The following is a 24,568-nucleotide window of genomic DNA, read 5'->3' as shown; positions in this document are numbered from 1 at the left end:
GCTAGATCATTCTGAAAATTTCCTGTTAGACCTATGAGTGCAAACATATGGTATCTGTCCTTCTCTGCCTGACTTATTTCGCTCAGCATGACACCCTCAAGGTCCATCCACTTTCCTACAAATGGCCAGATTTCATTCTTTCTCATTGCCATGTAGTACTCCATTGTGTATATATACCACATCTTCTTGATCCACTCATCAGGTGATGGACATTTAGGCTCTTTCCATGTTTTGGCTATTGTTGACATTGCTGCTATGAACATTGGAGTACATGTGCTCCTATGCCTCAGAATTTCTCTATCTCTTGGGTAAATCCCTAGCAGTGCTATTGCTGGTTCATAGGGGAGTTCTATGGATAGTTTTTTGAGGAACCTCCACACTGTTTTCTAGAGCGGCTGCACCAGTTTACATTCCCACCAACAGTGTAGGAGGGTGCCCGTCTCTCTACACCCTCGCCAGCATCCATTCTTTAAGACAAAAACTTATTCTAAAAAAATGAAATACTTTTAATCATTAATTGCTTAACGTAATCGAAAATACAATTTTCCCTAAACTGTTTTGGCTGTATACTCCCTAACTGTGTTTTGTTTTGTTTTAATATAACTTATTGTCAAGTTAGCTAACAACCATTGTATGTAGTGTGCTCTTGGTTTGGGGGGTAGATTTCCATGATTCATCGCTTACATACAACACCCAGTGCTCATTCCAAAAGTGCCCTCCATCACCCATTTCCCCCCCTCCCCCACACCCTGCATCAACCCTCAGTTTGTTCTCTGTATTTAAGAGTCTCTTATGGGTTTGCCTCCCTCTCTGTTAGAAACTATTTCTTCCCCTTCCCTTCCCCCATGGTCTTCTGTTAAGTTTCTCAAGTTCCACATGTGAGTAAAAACATATGATATCTGTCTTTCTTTGACTTATTTCACTTAGCATAATACCCTCCAGTTCCAACCACAGTTGTTGCAAATGGCAAGATTTCATTCTTTCTCATTGCCAAGTAGTATTCCATTGTATATATAAACCACATCTTTATTCACTCATCAGTTGCTGGATATTTGGGTTCTTTCCATGGTTTGGTTATTATTCAAAGTGCTGCTATAAACACTGGGTACAAGTGCCCGTATGAATTAGCACTCCTGTATCCTTTGAATAAATTCCTAGTAGTGCTGTGCTAGGTATAGGGTAGTTCTATTTTTAATTTTTTGAGGAACTTTCACATTGTTTTGAAGAGTGGCTGCCCCAGTTTTCATTCCCAACAGTGGGAGAGGGTACCCATTTCTCCACATCCTCATCAACATCTGTTGTTTCCTATGTTGTTAATTTTAGCCACTCTGACCAGAGTGAGGTGGTATGTCAATGTGGTTTTTTTTTTAATAATTTCTTTTTAGCCTTCTGCTTACTGCTGTCCAGTTTTTCTAGCACTATTTGCTGAAGAGACTCTCTTTTTTTCTATTGGATATTATTTCCTGCTTTGTCAAACATTGGTTGGCCGTACATTTGTGGGTCCAATTCTATTCCTTTGGTCTATGTATCTATTTTTTTGCCAATACCATACTGTTTTGATGATTACGATTTTATACTAGAGGCTAAGGACTGGGATTGTGATGCCTCCTACTTTAGTCTTCTTTTTCAACATTACTTTAGCTATTGGGGTCTTTTGTGGTTCCATAGACATTTTAGGATTGCTTGTTCTAGTTTTGAGAAGAATGCCAGGGCAATTTCAATCGGGATTGCATTGAATTTGTGGATTGCTTTGGGTAGTACTGACATTTTAATAATATTTCTTCTTCCAATCCATGAGCATGGAATGTTTTTCCATTTTTTTTGTGTGTTTTCTTCAATTTCTTACATAAGTTTTCTATAGTTTTCAGCATACATATTTTTTACATCTGTTGTTAGGTTTATTCCCAAGTATTTTATGTTTCTCGGCACAATTGTAAATGGGATTGATTTCTTGATTTCTCTTTCTGTTGCTTCATTATTGGTGTATAGAAATGCAACCAATTTCTGAAACCTGGTTTTGTATTCTGTGACTTTGCTGGATTCATGTATTATTTCTAGCAGCTTGTTGGTGGATTCTTTCAGATTTCCCATGTGAAGTATCTTGTCATCTGTGAAAAGTGAAAGTTTGACTTCTTTGCCGATTCTGATGCCTTTTATTTCCTTTTGTTGTCTGATGGCTGATGCTAGGACTTCCAGCACTATGTTAAACAACAGTGGTGAGAGTGGGCACCCCTGTGGTGTTCCTGATCTCAGAGGGAAAGCTCTCGGTTTTTCCCCATTGAGATGATAATAACTGTCGGCTCTTCATATATGGATTTTATGATGTTTAGGTATGTTCTTTCTATTCTGACTTTCTTGAGAGTTTTTATTAAGAAAGGATGCTGTGTTTTGTCAAATGCTTTTTCTGCATCTACTGACAGTGTCATATGGTTCTTATCCTTTTCTCTATTAATGTGATGTATCTCATTGATTGATTTGTGAGTATTGAAAAAGCTCTGTGGTCCAGGAATGAATCTCACTTGATCATGGTGAATAATTCTTCTAACATACTGTTGAATTCAATTTGATAGTATCTTTGTGAGAATTTTTCCAGCCATGTTCATCATGCTTTGGACTTTCTATCTCCCTCTCTCTCTCTGCCTCTCCCCTTGTTGATGCTTTGTCTCTCTTTGTCTCTCAATAAATAAATACATGTTAATTTATTTTGTTATTTTTTAATCATTTTATTTAAGTTCCCAGAATAATAAAGTCAATTAGAAACAAAATGTAGATAGATGTTAAGCTTTGTTATGGAAATAGTTCAGCACCTGATTTAAAGAAAGTGACTCTTCAAATGGGTATGTGCATATTCTTAAGTTTGGCTTGTTTGTTTCACTTCAGTGTTAACAGACAGATTATCTAGCTCATAGGCTCTTTCTTCTCAATCTACACTTAAAATTAGGTAATTAACTAGCTTTTGCTGTATGCAGAAATTGCCAATAACAAGCTCCGGAAAAAAATGAGAGTACAAAAATTAAATTTCTCACATCATAAAGAGCAAATTCAGGGAGAATGTGAGGTTCAGCTCACTGCCGGCTTTGCTCCCCGGTGGGGCTGGAAGAGGGATCCGTTTCGCCGGCAATGTCAATTTACACAGAATGGCGTTCTGTAGAGAAACTAATTGAATGAGACCCTCCAGAGTTCACTTCGCTTTTTCATAATCCATATAATTTTTATTGCATTGTGCACCGGCCGATAGGAGCAGACCATAAATTAGCTTAGCGAGAGAGCATTGTGCGTCCATCAATAAGCCATTCAGTTGTAGGCGAGTGATATTACCATCATACCATTAAGTGCTGGGTTGGGAGGGGGAAATGCGAGAGTGAAGAGGCACCTTCTCAGTGCATCTACAGGGTTCAGCCCTCTTCCCTTCCTACCTCGCTTTTCTTTCCCTCCTTGACTGTATGAAGCCTTTGAAAGGGCTGTTATCAGCTATCATTAAAGAGGCCACCTGTCTCCTTGGCAACCCTTATCAAGCTGTACCAGGCTGCTTATGCTGTCAGTACCTTCAACTCTGCACTATTGAATAAGGAGCTTCAAATTGTTACCATCTGGTGTACCGAAGTCCTATAAAATGTCAGGAGAAGAACCGTATCTGAGGCTACCTACAGGCATGGTGGTCCAAGAAGACGTATTGGAATTCACCATCAGGGAGACAAAAAAGGTGGGAGGAAGAGAGAAAAACGCGTTTCAGAGCCACAGGAAAAGCATTTGCATTGCTTCCCTTCTCAAACTGATGAATAATTCCATGAAAAATGTCTTCCTGCACTGCTGAGCCCTGGTATGCTGTTAGTATTCTTATTGTCTCCTCTGTATCCACATCTCAGCTCACGATGCACTGGGTCCAGCCGGTGAAAGAGGGGAAACTGCTTTCCTGAAGATTTCGGACACGTCAGTGTTTAAGGCTCAAGGACACGCTACTGTCCCTAAGCTCCCCCCTTTTTTTTTTTTACAGTGGTCCACATTTGTTAAGATTTTCAGCCCCAGTCCAACACACACACACACACACACACACACACACACACACACACACACAGAGGCTCAAGATAAGCTGTGAATAATCTAAGCGAATCAGAGTGGTTTTATTCTCTCTGCCAGTGAGGGAGTATCTGCCACAGGAGAGTATCTGTGACTCCATGCTGGTAATGAGAAAGGAAGGGAAGTCAACCAGAAGGCTTCCAAGGGTTTCAGGATCAAAAAGAGACAGAGAGAAAAAAACCGCACGATGCTTATAGTACTAGAATCGGAGCAGCCACCTTGTTATCCTGAAGGCGCTGGCCTGAGCTTGGCATAGAAGGGTGATGTCAACAGCTTGCTCCAGGTGACATCACTGAGCTGCTGAATTAACTTCCCTTGAAGGAGCCCAGCACTGGGACTTCTCTTAAAGTAAGGAAGTAAAATTCCTTTATTGTTCGTGCCACTTAGTTTATTTATTTTTAATTTCAGCATCCTAAATACAACCCACATTATTCATCCTTCTTATTTCCAACTCCCAATTTTGCTGAACACTTCTTTTAGACACCTTGTTTGGGGGGGGTTGTGGCTGGGTGGGTCAGGCAGGTAAGTGACTGACTTTTGATTTTGGCCCAGGTCATGATCTCATGGGTGCGAGTTCAAGCCCTGCATCGGGCTCTGCACTGATGGTGCAGAGCCTGCTTGGGATTCTCTCTCTCTCTCTCTCTCTCTCTCTCTCTCTCTCCTTAAAAAAAAAAAGAAAAAAGAAGCATTGCTTAGAACTGAGAAGCATCTTTACCCTCTTCTTCCATATAAGTGCACCTTGGACGGAGCCACTGACCTGAGTTAGTTAAAATGCAAATATTTTCGAGGGAAGCTGACTCAAGCATCTTTTAGTATCGAGTGGTTTGTCGTATTAGATTGAATTCAACTAGCTCCTTAAGATAATTTTATTCAGGAAAGAGAAGATTTTATATAAAGGAAGAGATAGGAAAGAGGAAATAAACTTGAACCCCTCAGGGTTCTGCATGATGAAAGAATAGCCCAAGGGGTATCAGGATATGGGAAAGCAGAAAAACAAGCAAAGCAGCCTGGAAGCTAGGACTAGAGAGAGAACGAAGTCTGAGTCATCGTGCAAAGAAAGGGGAATAGTGAAAGGGATCCCAATTCTCACCTCTCTTCTTGGGAAGGTGACAAACAAGTATTTAAGGTTCATAAGTCAGGAAATAAATGTGTAGGCTTGTTATTTCCAGTCACGCTTTTTATTTTGACATTTAAGGGACTGCAGGCTAAATCACAGGTCACCCTTCTCCCGACTCATATTCTTTAAAATGAAATCCAGGAGAAGATACCAAGTAATACCTGGGACTCTAGAAACACTTCCTTTAAAGAGGTAGGCCTAATAAGGAGACAGTCCCTCCTAGAATATAGCAAAGAAAACCACACCAGCCAGCCTGTATTTTATTCTCAAATGTGAACATACTCCAAAATGATATCACCACAGCAAGAAGAAAAAGAGAATCATGGATGATGATTGCAGAAGATTGTAAAAAATTAATAAAACAAACAAAAATGCAAATTGGAGAGATGTTGTTTAAGAATGAAAACTTGTAGGGGCACCTGAGTGGCTCAGTTGCTTGGGTGTCTGACTTCGGCTCAGGGCATGATTTCACAGTCTGTAGATTCAAGCCCCGCATCGGGCTTTGGGCTGACAGCTCAGAGCCTGGAGTCTGCTTTGGATTCTGTCTCTCCCTCCTCTCTGCCCCTGCCCTCCTCATGCGCTCTCTCGCTCGCTCTCTCTCTCTCTCTCTCTCTCTCTCTCTCTCTCTGTCTCAAAAATAAATAAATATTAAAAAAAGAGAAAAACTTGCAACCAGTAGACAAACAAATTTTGGACATCTAATGCATAGCAGTGATTATCATCAGCACTACTGTATTATAATCTTCAAAGCTGCTAAGAAACAAGGTCTTAATTGTTCTCTTCACAAAAAAGAAATGATAATTATGTGACATGATACAAGTGTTAGCTAACCCTACTGTGGTAATCATATTGCTGTATATAAATATAAATATAACACTTTGTACACATTAAACTTGCACAGTATTCTATGTCAATTACATCTCAAGTTTTGGTTTTTTTTAAGCTACTAGTGGAAGGCAACAGACATTTTGAAAAACAGAACTTTGAAAATTCTTTAATTGGGATACTTAAAAGAACTTAAAATGTTATTTCTTATAAAATGAGAAAAGGATGAAAAGGATACTCAAAGGATTTGAACAACCTTTCAAAAATTAAAAATACAACTTTAAAAAGAAAAAAATTAAATTGAAGACTTGGAAAACAAAGGCACAAAATTTTCAGAATGTAGAAAAAATTTTTAAAGGCAAGGAAAGATAATATGAGGTTAGGAAAAAGACCTGTAGGCTCAAGCCATTTTGTGTAGTATCAGAGAACGGTTTTAGAAAAAGAGAACATAGAAAATGAGAAGACAGAATTATCAAGAAAATAGTAGGAAACAGTCTCCTAGAACTTAAGAAGCACACTGATTTTCAGTTTCTAAAGAGCAAGACATTGCTAAAGCCCCTGCACTTACAAAGCGGCTGCTAGAGATTGGATTGGGTGAAGGTGGGACTCAGCAGGCAGCCAGGGAAGAGAAAGATCCCAAGCCACAGGCAGCATAACTCATCTGATAGGAAATCTTGAGGATATGATAAAGAATGTTATTCTTTTGTCAAGAAGGAAAATAAGTTAATCGGAGACTACGTACGAATGATATAGGAAAGGTCAATGTGTGCTTAACCTATCACCACCCTAACCTATCACAGTGATCAGCAGGATCAAAACAAAAAAGGAAGATACAAGACAACTTACATTTTTAGAAAAGTAACAAGGAATATAACGAAGGACGATATTAGTATTACACATTTTAAAATTTTTTAATGTTTATTTTTGAGAGAAAGAGAGAGATAGAGACAAAGCACAAGTTGGGGAGGGGCAGAGAGAGAGAGGGAAACACGGGATCCGAAGCAGACTCCGGGCTCTGAGCCATCAGCACGGAACCCGACGCGGGGCTCAAACTCACAAGCTGTGAGATCCTGACCTGAGCTGAAGTCGGAAGCTTAACAGACTGAGCCAGCCAGACGCCCCTACACTTTTTTTTAACGTTTATTTTGAGAGAAAGAGAGCATGTGTGTGCATGGGGAGGGGAGGAACAGAGAGAGGGAGGGAGAGAGGAAAAGGATCCGAAGCAGGCTCTGCAATGTCACCATGGAGCCTCATGTGTGGCTCAAACCCAGGAACCGCAAGATCATGACCTGAGCCAAAGTTGGGGTCTTAACCGACTGCGCCACCCAGGACTTTCTCCTTTTTACACATTCTTAAAAGAACCGTGAAGCTGAGCAAACCCTCATCTTTCACTGTGGAAAGGCGTGGGATATATGAACTTGATAAATCTACCTATAATAGACCTCCAGCTAAATGCGGTGAACTAACCACGTGTAATTACTTTATTTCTCCTAGAGATCCCACTACAATTATACACAAAAGAATTAAAAAAAAAAAAAAGTCAATCTCCGGTGACAAAGTATGGGCGAGGGACCATCAGTGGAAAACAGCATTATGACTCGCCACCCTAATTTCCGCTGACAGCACGTAAGTAGGTAAGGGCCTGCTGCCAGCCTCTCGTAGGGATTCAGAGGAATTCTTCTCTAGAAAGCTCTAGTGGCGTCAGAGACCAGAGCTCCAGATCCTGGCATTTCTGTGTCACCCAGCAGATGGGCTGGACGACTCCTGCTCATCGGAAGTGCGGCCCTCCAGGCCACACGCAGGCTCACGATCAGTTCTCTAGTGCCCATTTGTTTGGTCCTTTCTTTTGTGATATTTGACACAAAAAGAAAATGTGATATATATGCAAGTTGTGAAGGTTTACAAAAAACAAACACTGGAGAAACCATTTGAACTCTCTGTGATTTTCCTTTCTGTGACGTATTTGTATTTACCCTTTTAGCCCAGACTTTATCACAATCCTGGGATTTATACTCCTCCTACTTAGGCTTTAAAAGAATATCTAGCTTTACCCCATGCCTATTTTCTGCTGGAGTACATTGCTTAATTTTTCTTGGTTTGGGACTTTTTAATAATGGTATTCTGAATTCTGAATTTTGTTTTGAATCATTCAAACATGTATTTATGAGATTTTTCTGGAAAAGACCAGATAGTAAATATTGTAGCCTTTGGGAGGTATATGGTCCCTGCTGAAACCACTGAATGCTGCTGTTTTGGTAGGAAATGTGTGTTATTTACCAAAATAGGCAGTGGACAAGATTTAACCCCTGGGGAAAAGGCACCTGTGGGCAGGATATTGGCTTTGTTGAATGTAGTGTTGCTAGACACAGTCTAGTGGGAACTCAATAAATATACATCTTTTGTTTATTCAATAAAGACCTTTTTTTTTTGAAGCCTGATGCGGGGCTTGAACTCAGGTCCCTGAGATCAAGATGTGAGTTGAGATCAAGAGTTGAACACTTAACAGACTGAGCCACCCACGTGACCCAATAAATATTCTTGAATAAATAAATACTCATATTCATTCATCTTAGTGGCATATTTCTCTGATAATTTTCTTGGGATAAGTTGTTAGATATGGAACTATCAGAACACAGGCTCGAAGCCTGGAGCCTGCCTCAGATTCTGTGTCTCCCTCTCTCTCCGCCTCTTTCCCACTCACACTCTGACTCCCTCTGTCTCAAAAATACATAAACATTTTTTAAAAAGTTAGCTATGATCTGAAATACTTTTCTGGCTTCTTATTTTCTTTCTTTGTGAAAAATACCTTCATATCCTTTGTTTTCCCATTCGGTTTTTTTTTTTAATGTTTTTTATTTATTTTTGAGCGACTGAGAGAGACAGCATGAGCAGAGTAGGGTCAGAGAGGTAGGGAGACACAGAATCCGAATCAGGCTCCAGGCTCTGAGCTGTCAGCACAAAGCCCGACGCAGGGCTTGAACCCACAAACTGTGAGATCATGACCTGAGCCGAAGCCAGACGTTCAACCGACTGAGCCACCCAGGCACCCCTCAGTTTGTTTTTTTAATGATGTGTAAGAACCTTCTTATGCAATAGAAATCAGCATCCCGCATGTGTCAAATGATGATAAGGCATCATTCACCATCTGGCATAAAAAGCCGGAGTTAGTGCTTATTATATATAGTATAGCACAGTCATGCTAGTGAGCCTGGCTCTCCAAAGAGCTGGGCTGATTTTTATATTGGATTTTTGGAAGGCCTTGAAGTCAAAGGTTAACTGACGCCCAGAGGCCAAAGTGGGCTCACACCCACCGACAGGAACTTGTGTGAGACCCTGTTGTTGGGTTTGCATACAGCACAGAGTTCTTAGAAAGTCGATCCCTGCTTGGCTAACTGTCCGGAGCCCTGGACCTCACTGATTGGTCGGCTTGCAAAAGTTTATTCTTTGAGGGAACTCCCCTTTGAAGAGGCAAACAGGTCTCAAATTGGTTCTGCTGCTCCTCACTACTTACTGGGGTAAGACTGCGATCAGGTATTATCCCTAAATTCGTGGGAGCTTGAAAAACGTTTACAGGATGTATAAACATTACAAATATTTTCCCTATTTTTATGTATGTTTTACCTTTAATGAGGGTTTTTCTGTCATAGGAAGGTTTTAAGTTTTATGTAGACAAATTTATTAGTTTTCCTTTTAGTTCTGTTTCATGTCACAAATTTCTTGAAAGTCCTGTCTCCATTTTTTATTGAAAAAAACACCTATTTTCTTCTAGAGTACTTACAGTGTTTTAAATTTTAAATCATTAAAACTAAGGAATTAATCCACCAGGAATTAAATTTTGGTAAAGGTATTGAGTGGTTTAAGTTGTTATTTAAAAATGAGTTGTGGGGAGCCTGGGTGACTCAGTCAGTTAAGCTTCCAACTTCGGCTCAGGTCATGATCTCACAGTTTGTGTGTTCGAGCCCTGTGTCGGGCTCTGTGCTGACAGCTCAGAGCCTGGATTCTGTTCTCCTTTTCTCTCTGCCCCTCCCCTGCTCGTGCTCGCTCTCTCTCTCTCTCTCTCTCTCCCTCTCTTTCAAAAATAAATAAAACATAAAAAAATTTTAAATGAGTTGCCAATTTTCCATTTGCCTTTTATTGAATAACTTATAGTTTCTCCATATACATGAAGGATACAAATTTACAAGATTGTGAAATATACACATATACATGTGCAAGTGTGTTTGTGTGTGTATTGTGCATGCACGTGTGTGGTTGATTTCATTTCCAGAATCTGTACTTTCTTATAAAAGTGCCATATTTTCCGTTAAAATAGCTTTATAATATGTTTGAATAACTCCACCTTACTTCTTCAAGGCTGTCTAGCTATTACTGACCATTTATTCCTCTATATGAAATTTTAAATCTTCTTGGCAACTTCCTCTCTCCCTTCAAAAAATGTGATCTGTGTTTTTACTGTAAATGCATTTAATTCATGTTTCTTTGGGGAAGGGGGGCTGCCATTTTTACCATATTGTCTTCCCATCTGGAAATATGTTAATTTCTCAAGTTACTCAAATCTTTTATATTTCTAACCAAAGTTAAGCTTAGGGAGCTATAAATCTTCCTGACAATTTTTTTTTTGAAACATAAAACTCTCACTTATCAGAAAAAATATGCACAAATGTAATATTTTACATAGTAATTCTGGGAATTAGAGTTTTGAAAATCCATCCATTAAAAAATTCATGCATGGAAAATGCCTTATATTTTTATAAGATTTTATTTTTCTTATGGGATCTGCCACTTTATATTAATATTTTTCCATGTGTTAAGCATTTAATAATATTATTATTATTGTGTTCAAGTGCATCATGGCCTGGCAGTTAAGAGGATGGCCTTCAGGGGCGCCTGGATGGCTCTGCGGGCTAAGTCTTCAGCTTCAGCTCAGGTCATGATCTCGCGGTTCCTGGGTTCAGGCCCGTGTTGGGCTCTGTGCTGCCATTGCAGAGGTCACTTCAGATCCTCTGCCTCCCTCTTTCTGCCTTGCTCTTTCTCGCTCTCAAAAATAAATAAATAGTAAAAGAAAAAAAGAGGATGGCATTTGACTCCTCCACTTACTAGCTGTGTAAACAATTAATGACCCCCCTGTGTCTCCATTTCCTGATCCTTCATATGATGATGGTAAAGGTAATCTATCTTAGAACAGACCTCACCAATACTTCGGTGCTGCAGGAGTGTTAGTTTTCATTATTAAAAATAGAACTGACTTCAAATTGGTTAACTATATCTGACTGCTTTCTTGTCTTTCATTTTCAACAGCTGTGAAGTTTAAATCTTCTAAGAGGTGTGTACCCCCTGTAAACAATAATAGTAATCTTGGTTTTCCTATTTTCATGTTTATACCTTTTGTTTATTCTTCTTGTTGATTTGAGTTGGCTAAAATATGCAGAAAAAATCAATAGCAGTAGATGTCTTATTATCAAAATGGATATGGCTCTAGTATTGTACTATTAAATATGAGAGAATAACCTGCCGTTTCTGAAGAAAATAAGGTATTTTATTTCTAGCCATAAATTAAAGGTAACTTTAATAACTTCTTTTGCATTTCTTTTTTATAATTTTTTTTACACTTTTATTTTTATTTTATAATATTTTTTACACAAGTGGGGGAGGGACAGAGAGAGAATGAGACCCAGAATTCGAAGCAGGCTCCAGGCTGTCAGCACCGAGCCCAACGCGGAGCTCAAACCCACAAACCGTGAGATCATGACCTGAGCCCAAGTTGGATGCTTTCAGACTGCGCCACCCAGACGCCCCTGGCATGTCTTCAATAAACATAGTATGATTCTACTTAAAATCCTATTACAGAGAGTTATATTAGTTGATTTCTAAATGCTGGTCTTATAAAAATTAGACTGGTATGGTGTATTACACTCCTATTGTTAGATTTATTTTACTAATCCAGTAGGTATAATCGGAGTCCCCATAATCTCAGACGCCATTTTTTATAAATCTGCGTTCGTTTGGACTCCGAATGCTCATCCTGGCAGACCTGACCGTTTGAGGGCTCATCATACCTCCTCCAAACGTGTCAAGGTTCCCCACTGCCTACGGAGGAGCCAACAGTCACAGATTGTCTGTCTACACAGCTCAGAGTCAGGCACCCACTAACCCATGATCTTTTCTGAGCTGGGGGCTCTCTGCCTCTGCCACTCCCTCTTGGGGCCTCGGAACAACAGCAAGCCGAGACCATCAGGTCGGTGGGTCCCGGCTCTGCGGACACACCTTGAGTTTATTTCTCTCTGGCTCATCGCCAGGCAACAGGAATTTATGGTCCGATAACCGCACTGCTTGGGTTCTGAGCCATCTCAAGATGACTTCCCCTTTCCCTAAAGCAGCAAGGGCTCTGCTTCACGTCCCTCCAGTCAGTGCTGAGCCAGGTTGCCAATTCGTCATTTCACAAGGGCAGATAAAGGGTGAAGAGAAAATACCACGTTTCTATCTTTAATCAGTCTAAATGTTTATATCTCCACTCACCAATATTTTATTTAGAATTTTTGCATTTGTATTCGTTAGTAAAAGTTGGCCATAATTATTATTTGGTTTTGGTCTGTCTTTGGCAGACTTTAATGTACAGGTCCTAAATACATTTGGAAGCTTTAAATCATTTTCTGTGCTCTGGGACACATGAACGAAAATCAGAATTATCTATTCCTTGAGGTTTGATAGAACTTACCATCTGTACATGGAGAATACATTTAGTTCTAGGACAGAGTTAATTTTTTCATGGTTATTATTCTCCAGATTCCAGTTTTGTTAATATTCTTTTTCATGTCCATTTTAATAAAATATGTCTCTCTATCGGTATGTGGAAACTAGTGGTCACTTGTGACCTCCAGATCTTTTCCTGCTAGTTCATTATGGCTCTTCTGGCAAAGTGTTTCTTAGCCCCTCTGATCCATTGGCGTAGGTAACTAAATTGATTACTAAATTGGTTTATGATTCCTGTATATGCCCCCAAGTGTGTGTTATTATTTCTGTTAATTATCCCTAGTACCACTTGAGATGCAATTTGTTGAATGTTTATTCTTAAAAGAGAAAAGCGATAGGGCAGATTTAGAGCCGAAAGACTGTATTTACAGCCCACATCAGAGAGATGAATGTGTCTGTGATTTAAATGAAAGTAGTGACATTAGTCAGCTGTACATTGCTGCTAGATTTTTAAGTGATGAAATGTAGAATAATGAAAAGCACTCAAAAACGAAGCTGGGTATGGAGCCCAGATGGGTATGGAGATAATGGTTTCACTATTCTAAGTTCTAAAAATCCTATTAAATATTTCATTCTCCCACTTTATGAAATACTTACACAACAGATTTGAAGCCTGGGGAAGCGCTCAAACAACCAGACATGAAGTGGAGTTTTAGTTACCCAGGAAATAAATTGTAAAGCTAAGTGGTCTGTGCATCATGGTGCTCTTTGTTTTCATTAGGTGACAAACGTTTCGTTATGTTAAGCTTAGATATACGGTCTGCTGTTGTTCAAATTCCTGGACTAGAATGTAATTACATTCATTTGTGGGAAAGTTATTAGTTAAATGTAAAAAGAGCATCCAAAATATTATTGTGATGTGTGATATATATGTGTATATATATTCAAATTGGACTATTTTTATACTGCACAAAATAATTGATTAAAATGTCCTTAAGATTTCTCTCCTTACAAGAAAATCAGGGGTGCCTGCATGGCTCTGTTGCTTAAGTGTCCAACTCTTGGTTCTGGTTGGGGTCACGATTTCCCAGTTTGAGGGTGTGAGCCCCACATCAGTCTCTGCGCTGACAGTGTGGAGCCTGCTTGGGGTCCTCTCCTTCCTGCTCTCTCTGCCCCTTCCTCACTCTTTCTGTCTCTCTCTCAAAAATAAATACACAGACTTAAAAAATTACCAAAAAAATCAATACATGCACTGGGAGATGTGATTAAGAGAAGGAACAATTGTCCAGAAAACTGACTCCATTTCATTCAACCAGTTGTGACCACGCTGCACTTAGTATAACGGTCTTCTCCAGAGGGGGGCCATTCATACCACGACAGAAACTTCCGTAAATAAGACAATGAACATCTTTTTAAAACATTTTTATTTTTGAAGGAGAAGGAGACAGAGCATGAGTGGGGAGGGGCAGAGAGAGAGAGAGAGAGAGAGAGAGAGAGGGAGACACAGAATCCAAAGCAACCTTCAGGCTCCGAGCTGTCAGCACTGAGCCCAACATGGGGCTTGAACTCACAAGCTGTGAGACCATGACCTGAGTCAAAGTCGGACACTTAACCGACTGAGCCACCCAGGCGTCCCAATGAACATCTTTTATCTGAATTTTTATCACAAGATTTTGATTTCTTCCTTTTAAATAAAAGCTTTAGAGGTAGTATCTTTGAATCAATATATGTAAACTCTTTTCTGGGTTGTTGTTGATAGGGTTATGCTAATCGTCTCTATTTGTGCCTGGTTTTCGTCCATGATTGGTTTTTGCCATTTCTGAGATGAAACTATTAAAACCTACCCCTGTGTTAACGATTTCACCAAATTTTCCTGATATTTCTAAAATGTTTTTACAATTATTTCACTACTATGTCATTTGATGCATACAGGTTCATGAATTTAACTCCTTGGTAATTTGAATCTTTTCTCATTAAAAATCTCTCTCTTTGTTTTAGTGATACTTGTGTTTCTGCTTTCTTGTGGATTGCAAACACATAGTTGCTCTTTTATTATCCTTAAAGCTTAGTGTAAGAAGCATGCTAATTAGCTTTTGTTTTTACATCAAATCTGAATGCAATTATCTTTAAAAATGACTCAATTTGTTCCCATCAAATATAATGAATGTTGTGTTCAGTCTTCAGCCATATTCCTTTACGTTTATTTTTAATATCTTTCTGGCCCTCTTCTCTCTTCTTTCTCTGCTGCCTTAATAGAGTTCTTTCTCTTAGCCGCTCTGATAACTTGGAGTTTTCATTATATATGTGTTTTTGCCAGTGCTTGCGCTTGTATTAATAGTCATATTTAAACCTACATTTCTTTACATTGAATAATAATTCACCTCCATCCTCCCCAACCGAGAAAAAAAAGCCCAGTTTTTTGACTTTACCTGTTTTGGACGAAATGTTTTTGCCCTCCACCCACCCTATGTGATGGCATTAGGAGATGGGTCCCTGGGAGGTAACTGGATGAGGTCTTGTCCTCACAAGAATCAGGAAGGAACTCGCTTCCTCTCTCTGTCTCTGCCAGGGGGCTGCAGGCTGCCACACAGAAGAGGAATCTCACCAGAACCTACCTGGGAAGGCACTCGGTCTCCCACTTCTGGCCCCCAGAGCTGTGACATGAATTGCTGCTGTATATAAGTTATCCAGCCAGTGAGGTTTTTTTTTTTTTTTTAAATGAAGCTCAAACAGAATAAGACAGGAATCCTTTTGTAATCCTCATGCAACAGCTCATGATGATGTTATCATCCATTTTTAGGAAGTTCGCTGTCAACCAGTGTCTTTTACTCTTTACTCCTCAAACTTGAAATCTGTATTTTACCTTAAGATTCCACTAATCTGAGGTACTGCTTCAGGTTATTTTTTTTACAGAATAGCTAAATGTGGGGCACCTGGCTGGCTCCGTCAGTTAAGTAAGTGTCTGATTCTTGGTTTCAGCTCTGGTCATGATCTCGCAGTTCATGAGTTCAAGCCCCATGTTGGGCTCTGTGCTGACAGCATGGAGCCTGCTTGGGATTCTCTCTTCCTCCTATTCTCTCTCTTCTCAAAATTAATAAATAAACTTTAAAAACCTAACTAAATGGATGGACTAGTTCTTAGACTGCACACATGAGCACACACAAGCACACGTACTGAGAGAGAGAAAACAGACTGTAGATTATAGCACTGAACACAGATGTACTAGTCTTTTACAAATGATATCTCTTATCATACATATAATAATACTATACTGTATTATCTTATGTATTATTTAATCATATATCATATAAACTATATTACATTACATAATTTTACTATACATAGTATTATATGTTATATGATATTTTATCAAATTTTATCTCTATATATCTAGAGAGATAGAGAAAGGGAGAGAGAGAGTGCATGAAAGAGAGAGAGAGAAGCTTAGAAATATAGGGGCATTGATGTACCTGGTAACTGTCAATCAATGGTTACAGGAGATGGTGAACCGATGGCCTTGGAGGAAAATTCAGGAACGCATTCTATAAATGAGACCGGGTCTCATTTTCTTTGTTCTCTCACTCATGTTTCCTGGGGTTGTGTCCCAAATAAAACACCTTCACCCATTTTACTAGGCTGTCGGGAGGGAAACTAAATTAAGATATTGGGCTTGATTGCAACATAAAATAACACATTTTAATTAATGTAATTAAGCAGTGTTTTGAAGTAGTTTTCCTGTCGTAGGTAGCAAGGTCAAAGAGCCCATGGAGTACCTTGACCTGTGGGCATCTGAGGTGCCAGCTAATAGACCAGCATGAGGTGCCTCGTTAGCGCGGTCAGAAGCACGTCAGTCTCATAATAGACCACCATGTTCCTCGGGGCAAGGCAGCCAGTTAGGATTCTTCTTGACTTGTATAACTAGAAAAAGTTAGTACAAAAGAAAAGGATTGCGGCAGTGATTGCACTGAGAAATGGGCAATTTCTTTCTCAGTTTCTAGATCTGAGCTGCTCTCAGAGCCAGGACCCATAGATTAAAGAGGGTCCAGCTCTCTTTGAGGAAAGACGTGCAGTGTTAATAGTAGCATTTAACGCAAACATTTCCACACTCCTCCAGAGGGACTTCCAGTTGCTGACTAGAGTAACAATATACCAAGGGAAGAACAATGTCTGGACTTCTGAGGGCTGTTGGAAACAGGCTTTGAGCAGACACTCATTCTAGGAAATCTGAGACATCGGTGTGGCCCACACAGGGTGGAGTTTATGAAGACCATGTGGCAAATGAACTCCTGGCCCATGTCCATCTCCCAGAGGGTCAGATGGGTACATCGATCCACCCTGTGGCCATTTTCACAGTTACTTCTCTCCATGCATAACTGGGATAAATACACTTAGCACCTGGCAGGACCCTCACATTTGTCCCATACCCCATGGAGAAAGAGTTTATAGTAGGAAAAGCCAGAAAGATTTCTGAGATTGCCTCCAGTCGCCAAGATAGTAAATCAGAAGCAATAACACAGCTTGAGTTTAATGGCAGAAATTAGGGCTCTCTCAGGGAACTAGGGTATGTGGGGATGGTGGTTCCCAACGATTCTCATTCCATTCGCTTCTGCATTTTCTGCAACAGCCATATAGATGATGGTGAGTTACAAAAACGTAACCAAATGTCAGACCTGATTAGATCTCTTGTACGGATGGGCTCTTTACTGAAAGAGGTGAACACAACCTGAGGTCTCTGGTATGAGGCCACAGTCTTGGCAAATGTGCTCTTTCCAATACCCAAGAACGAAGATTACCCAGAGCAGTTGGCATTTGCATGGCAAGTGCAGCAATACACAGTTACTCTTCTTCCAGCACTAGGCTACTTTGCCTGCTCTCTGACACAGCATTGATCGCCGGGATCTTGCAAGGGCATCTAAAAGGCCTTTTGGATGCTCTGTTGAAGAGCACCATGATCTGAATACTTAGAGGAGCTCCGATTTACTGACATGGGATCCTGCATAACATCATCTTAGACTAAGGGACCCATGTGAATGGTAGGAGTGGTGTGACACAGGGCACATGACCAAGGGGCTTCTGCTTTCCATGATATTCTATGCGGAGTGGCTTATTTGAAGACTCAGCTCGAAAGCCAGCTCAGGATGTCACAGGTGTGACAGGTAGCTGTGTCCTCCAGGATTTTATATAAACATAAATACTTATAAATACTTAGATATATAATATATATCATGTAAATTATATATTATAATTACATATTATATATAATTGTAAATATTTATATTAAATTATTATATCACATATAATTTTATACTATAAATATATAAACTATGTAAATTTTTATAAGTACATACAAAGATATAAAATATAAATATATTAAAATATTATATAAACATATAAAATATAAATGTATAAATATAAAATTATATATATATAATTGAATATTCAATGGTGTTATATAGTCCTGTAGAGCATGCCCCCCATTAGCTAATGTGTGGGTCCAGGAACAAAGAATGGAAACCCAGCTGGCTTCCATCTAGTTGCAGAATTTGTGAGTCTCATCTGGGAAATTTTAGGTTTTGCCGAGTTAGAGGTCTTAGATTCCAAGGGATAGAGTAAGAGATCCATTAACTTGAAGCTACAGCAGTAACTTTGGTTACTTTTGGAATCTTCTTGCTGGTAGATCAACATTCAAAGATAGGTGTCATTGGTTCGGATAATTAACAACGATTATCACAAGTAGCTGGCGATGCTGTCATAGGGTGTTACGTAACTGGTGTATCAGGCGGAAACTTGGTGGTTCAGTGGGATCACTGCTCAGTGCTCCCATGTTCCATGACAGTAGCCAACAGGCAACTGTAGCAATTAAGCAAAGCCACCAAGGGCTCTCGGACCCTCAGATATACAAGTTGGGACTATTTCATTAGTCAAGCCACTTGGAGCAGCTGACAGATTGGCCGGCAGAGAAATCTGGGAGTTGGAGTCGAGGAGGGAGGTGGTAAATCCATCATTGGCCTTGGTAATGGCTGCATCAGTGGGCACTGTAGTTTGTCTTACCATTTATCGTGGATTTGTTAGTGTTTGTCCTGGCTGCCATGTTGAGGTCACCTTTGTTGGTGACAAAGTTTATCGGAGGGCATGAACAGACCTGAGTCATATGACGGTGAGCTAAGCATGTCTGGTTTTGTCTGAAGTTGTGGCCAACAGTCTGTGTGCCCACAGGAAGTGAGTCACACTTCCACTGCCCGTGACTGTTTCTACTCTTCTGCCTCAGGGCTTATTGCTTGTTTGTTTCTTTAAGAAACAGAAGCCTTTGAGCCCAGGTACAGACAGAGCTGAGAAACGCAGGAGAGGGAATACTCCTAGGGACAGCCTGTGAGCCAGGGGGTGGCAGCTGGTGGGTAAATGCCTGGTCCTCCTGGTCCAGCTGGAAATTCTGGAAAGCCTCTCACAGGTGCAGGCTTTACCATATACACGTTCTTGGTTTCCTCTCCTTCTCTATCTGGCTCCAGCTCCTTCACTTGTCTATCTAGCCAACTACCTGCATCCACGCGCTTTTCTCGGTTTGCGGGAACATCAGCTAAGAGATGCAAAAGAGATCAACTTTTGTCTAAAAAAGTCTTAATCTTTGCCCTTCTGGGATTAAATTATTTATCAGTAGGCCATTTATTAAAAAAAGAATAAGAATCTTAAATTGCAATTCTAAGTAAATTAATAGAATTTAAGTACTATTCAATAAGATCTTTCCTTTTTTAAATTTTGCACACTTAAAAGGAAAAGACCTCGTGAGATGCAGAACTCAGTTTCAGAATGGCAGGCCAGGAGAGGATTACCACCTGTACACTGAGAACGTCACGAGTCATGCTCCTTTGCATGAAAGCATCGTACGGTGACAGCTACAGATGGTCCCTCTCTCAAGGCTGCTCCTTTTTTGGGCTACACACACTGCAGTATTTTCACCTTGCCCCTTCCTTGCTCCCAGTCCAGACTCTGTGTATGGTCATATACTCTTCTCTTCCTTTCTTTCACTTTTCTCTGTCTCTCTTTTTTAAATTATTTTAATGTTTATTTATTTTTGAGAGAGAGACAGAGAGAGAGAGAGAGAGAGAGAAAGCGAGCATGAGTGAGGGAGGGGCAAAGAAAGAGAGAGAGAGAGACACAAAATCAAAAGCAGGCTCCAGGCTCTGAGCTGTCAGCAAAGAGCTGAATTCAGGGCTCGAACCCACAAACTGTGGGATCATGACCTGAGCCAAAGTCGGATGCTTAACCAACAGAGCCACGCAGACGTCCCAACTCTGACTTTTGCAAAAATTAATATTTTATCATAAAAACCTTTAAAGGACACATGTAAAAAAAGAATGTCTTGTAGGAAAAGAAAGATTTCAGAGGGGGATATGGACCACAAGAGTTGTGCTAAATATGTGTCAGAAGCTCAAATCCCTTTTTATAAGGAAAAGAAGAAAAGGTGTCTAGCAGCAGAAATGTGATTTAAAAAAATAAACATCGTTGGAACTTATTCTCACGTCTCATTATTTTGAAATAATAATAATGAGAATTAATTGAGTTTGTGCTTAAGCACATCCATGTAACAGGGCAGCATAAAAAATGAAATGATCCACTCGAAAGCCCACAGTCCATACCCTCATTGCCCACCAGGATTACATGGTGTTCACTTTTTAAATCAGCTAAAAGCCAGCCTCTCCCAAGTCATTCTCCCGGGTGAACAGCCAGTGTGGCCCATGCTCTACTCTTCATACCCCTGATGCACGGCCTGTTTGTTGGTTTCCTGAATGCTTGTCTCCTTTCCCTTCCCTTGAGTCTATTTCTTACCCTACCTTTCTCATACTAAACCATCTGAGATATGACGCACTCCCACCAGAAAAAAAGGGGTTGCATGTGCCTGTGATGGGGGTAAGTGACTACAGAATAGAATTTCTAGATAGCAAAGTCTGGACAGGTGGTTCTGCCACCCCCGCTGCTGAGTGGGAGAAGTTACCATAACGGCCAATGTCCGCCATCTTCCTACTGGGGGCCACTCAGGGCTTGGCTGGTTGGTGCGTTCTCTGGTGGGAAGAGTGAGTACTGACACCTCTTTTTAAATGTCCTGTAACTCCTACATGGTATGTGGACTGTGCCCTAAATATTGAGTCTCTCTCTAAAGGTTTTGCTCAACAAACACGGATGCACCCCCAAACACAGCAAACTATGGAAAACCTTGATGTGGATTTAAAAGGATTGAGAGTATCACTATAGTAACAAAGCTAATTTGCTAAATGGGTTGCAGTATCCCACAAAAGATAGAAAATAAATTGGAGCTGATTTAGTAGGAAATGTCTCATTTTCCAAGACGTGCTACGGTGAATGAGAATGCCAGGGTTTCTTAGCATCTTCCGTGTGACCGTTTCCTCCTGATCGTGAAACATTGGCATTTTGAGGCAGTGGGGACGGAGGGATGGTTGTGCAACATGTAGCCATTTCCTGGAAACTTCTGAATTCCCAATTAAAAGGCAAAATAAGATTTTCCCAATTTCCAGAGTTACTTAACATCTTTTACATCAAATGAGGAAAATATTTATAAAGCAAATATTTAATGGAGGAGATACATAATATCCCACACTTTGTCTCCTATTATATATTACCTAATCCGTGGTAAATACTAAGCCAAATCTATATTCTGTAGCATTTGTAATTTAAGTAAATGTTCCCTTCTGTGAACTACAGAACTACTAAGACAGACGTTATTTGTAACTGGTCTCTTTTTGGCACGCAGGCTGTATTTTAAACTACAAAACAGCGCCAGGAAACTGTCAAGGCTCTGTGCACGGGGATGCCTCCTCCCCACAGGAGATGCTGGGCCATTAGCCCTCATGTGTTGTTGTCTTTTGTTGTTGTTGTTTATTTATTTCTTGTTTGTGTGTGTGTGTGAGAGAGAGAGAGAGAGAGCTGGGTAAGGGAAGAGAGAAAGAGAGAGAGAGAATCCCAAGCAGCCTCCATTCTGTCAGTGCAGAGCTCGACGTGGGGCTCAAACCCACGGACCATGTGATCATGAGCTGAAATCAAGAGTCAGAGTTTACCCGACTGAACTACCCAGGTGCCCCCTCATGTGTTGTTCTGTAGCCCTCTTGGTGTCCCACATCAGTCTGTTGACTTACAGCTGATCATTTTATTTAGCCATATATATTTAAAATGAACGTTGGAAGCAAATAATGTCCCTATTGCCAGGGTGAGAGCTATTTCTTTTCAAAATATAAGGAAAGCTGGTTTCTCTGATTTTGTAGTTTGAAAGAAGCCAGACTCCCCATACAATGGAACACCAAGGGTGTGCACGTCCTCTATAGAGCACTGCCAACTCTTGAGTATGATTTCTGTGCATACGTCTTCACCTGAACTGTTGATGTGATCTATGGCCAAGTTCTCGTCCCCTTTCCCTCTGTAGTCCATTTTCTCAGACCACAGAGCTCTCATTAGTGTCAGGGGTCCGTGCCTATTCCTGGGCTTCTTTTCCTAAAAGATTTCCATGTTTAGGGCACATGGGTGGCTCAGTCAGTTGGGCATCGAACTTCAGCTCAAGTCATGATCTCATAGTTCATGGGTTTGAGCTTCACGTAGAGCTCAGTGCTAACAGCTCAGAGCCCAGAGCCTGCTTCAGATTCTGTGTCTCCCTCTTTTTCTGCCCCTCCTCCACTAGCACTCTGCCCTTTCTCTCAAAAATAAATATTAAGAATTTTTTGAAAAGAAAAAAAATTCCATGTTCAAAGCAAGTTTGTGCCAGGAGAGATGAACAAAGCCAACAAATAAGTAAACCTGGTTGATGTTAACTCCACTCAGGTTTTTCAATACATTTGTAAAACTTTTTAAATTTATCTCTATAATAATAGCCTTGGTATTATTATTATTGTTGTTGCTGTTATTATTGTTATTTATTATTATTATTTATTGATCTTTACCAGGACTTCTGCTCTAGACTAGCAGGGCAAAAATATTTATAAAGGTGTTGAGAAATGCTATCAATTTTCCAGTGTCTATAGATAGACACAAAAGCACATACCAGCGGCTCTTCCTGGTATCACTTTACCCGAAGACATTTAAAACGTCTTGGCCACAAAGTGATACTGGAATAATGCATTGTTTTCTTTGTGTTGCTTATAATAGCAATAAAAAATTATAGTGTGCCCTTTGCTTTTGTTTATTCAATTATTTAATAGTGGATGGGATTTTGTTTTTTGGCAAGAGATTTACTGAAAATTAAATGACTATATTGAAAATTTAGTGGTAGTTTAAAAATAAATGAAAACCTTGTTCAGGTTTTTATTTTTCCAAAGGATAAATGGCATGAGAAAGAAATAAATTTCTTATATAGCCCAAGACATCAGCATTATAAACTCTAACAAGATATTTAGGTGAAGTTAACTCTGAACGTATCAACAAATACGAAAAATTACAAATAAAGTGCGTTTTTGCTTGACAACATGTCATATTTAATCCTTGTGCTTTGTTATACAATTCTGCAAAATATATTCTCTCAGCCAGTGTAAAAGCTTCACATTTGTGGCCGGAATTGGATTCCTGACTGTGGTTTAAATGGCATTACTGGGATGCTCGTGAGCTTACACTTTCAGGGAAGGGGGAGAGAATCCTGGTAATGAGAGCACTGTGCTCTAAGAATGTACTAATTTAATGGCAAACATTCTTCCATGGAAATTTCTGAGAGAAGTGACTCTTGATGTGGGAGAAAACTGAGTTTTTTGTCTTCCTCAACCAATGACTTTATTGGTGCTGCATAAACATATCATGGGCTTATGAACAATAATGAGCAACTGGACAGTTCATGTCTCCATTTTAATTACCACATAATAAGATTATAGTAACTAGATCCATAATATATAGACTTGGCTTCTGGCTCCGCTTACCTTCTAGAATGTCTGATGCTGGCAAGAGTTGTTGATAATGGTGCTCTGGAGTTGGGTAGACACAGTCTTCATTTTTCTTTGATGATCTTGAGGAAGCTGCAGAATGCCAGGGGACCTCATTATAAACACGGATTGCAAAGTACAGAGCACCGAGGAATAGCAAATTCTGCCTCACGTCTTCAGCAAAGGAAAAAGAACCGTCTTTTAACATAAACGGATCGGTTTAATGAAGACATGGGGTGAGGCACCAGAAGTACCGTCAGTAGATACTCTGTCGAAGAGTTCATTCTTCCTAAAAGTCCTGCCGAATTAAGCGGTCAAAGGCATAGTTCCCAGCCACCCAACACGAAGACGCATTTAAAGACCAGTTGGCATCATCGGTAAGTGAAAAAAGATTGCTTTAGAATAAAATTCAATTTTGACTATAAATTGACACTGAACCTCCACGGCAATGATGCATGGAGTTTCTAAAATATTTGAATGCATGTATTTATATGGAGCATAATATTTTGTCTTAGTATTTACAGATCCTCCCTGCTCTTTCCCCTTGCCTACCAGGCAGATCCAAGATCAAAGTGGATGTAATCACAGCTCTGGTAAGAGAGGTTCAGGGGTTCACCACACTTAGGAAGTCTCTGGGCAACGTGGACTCTCCATTTCCTTTCTTTTCACACATTTATTATGTCAGTGGCAACATTGAAGTCGATTAGAGAACACTGTGTCACAGCACACAAAGGACATTGTGACTAATTCACTACTTTATCAGAACCTCCTGTGTGGTCTCTGCTGGCCTTTTAGCCAAAGAGTCTTTCAGGAGCTCCTGATACATTTTTGATACTACCTCAGGGACCTGTCTGAGAAAATCTTTGTTAGACTCACTTATTAATTCATACAGCACACAAATTGGATTTTCACATCACATTCCTTACATCAGGAAGCTCTATCTTCTTGGCCA

General features: G+C 40.0%; 1 long non-coding RNA gene across 1 annotated transcript in view; it reads right to left on the bottom strand.

The window, feature by feature from the left end:
- Positions 1 to 24,262, bottom strand: part of LOC115278704 — a 24,628-nt gene extending 366 nt beyond the window's left edge. Inside the window, exons 1-3 of the long non-coding RNA XR_003903048.1 lie at positions 24,169 to 24,262; positions 23,614 to 23,709; positions 16,180 to 16,345 (exon numbers count right to left, since the gene is read on the bottom strand). This is a non-coding gene — a long non-coding RNA (uncharacterized LOC115278704). The remainder of the gene's footprint in view (positions 1 to 16,179; positions 16,346 to 23,613; positions 23,710 to 24,168) is intronic.
- Positions 24,263 to 24,568: the final 306 nt, after the last annotated feature.

Source organism: Suricata suricatta, chromosome 15 (assembly GCF_006229205.1).
Source record: "Suricata suricatta isolate VVHF042 chromosome 15, meerkat_22Aug2017_6uvM2_HiC, whole genome shotgun sequence".
NCBI lineage: Eukaryota > Metazoa > Chordata > Mammalia > Carnivora > Herpestidae > Suricata > Suricata suricatta.
Note: the sequence above shows the minus strand (reverse complement) of the source record. Positions and strands in the feature narration are given on the sequence as shown.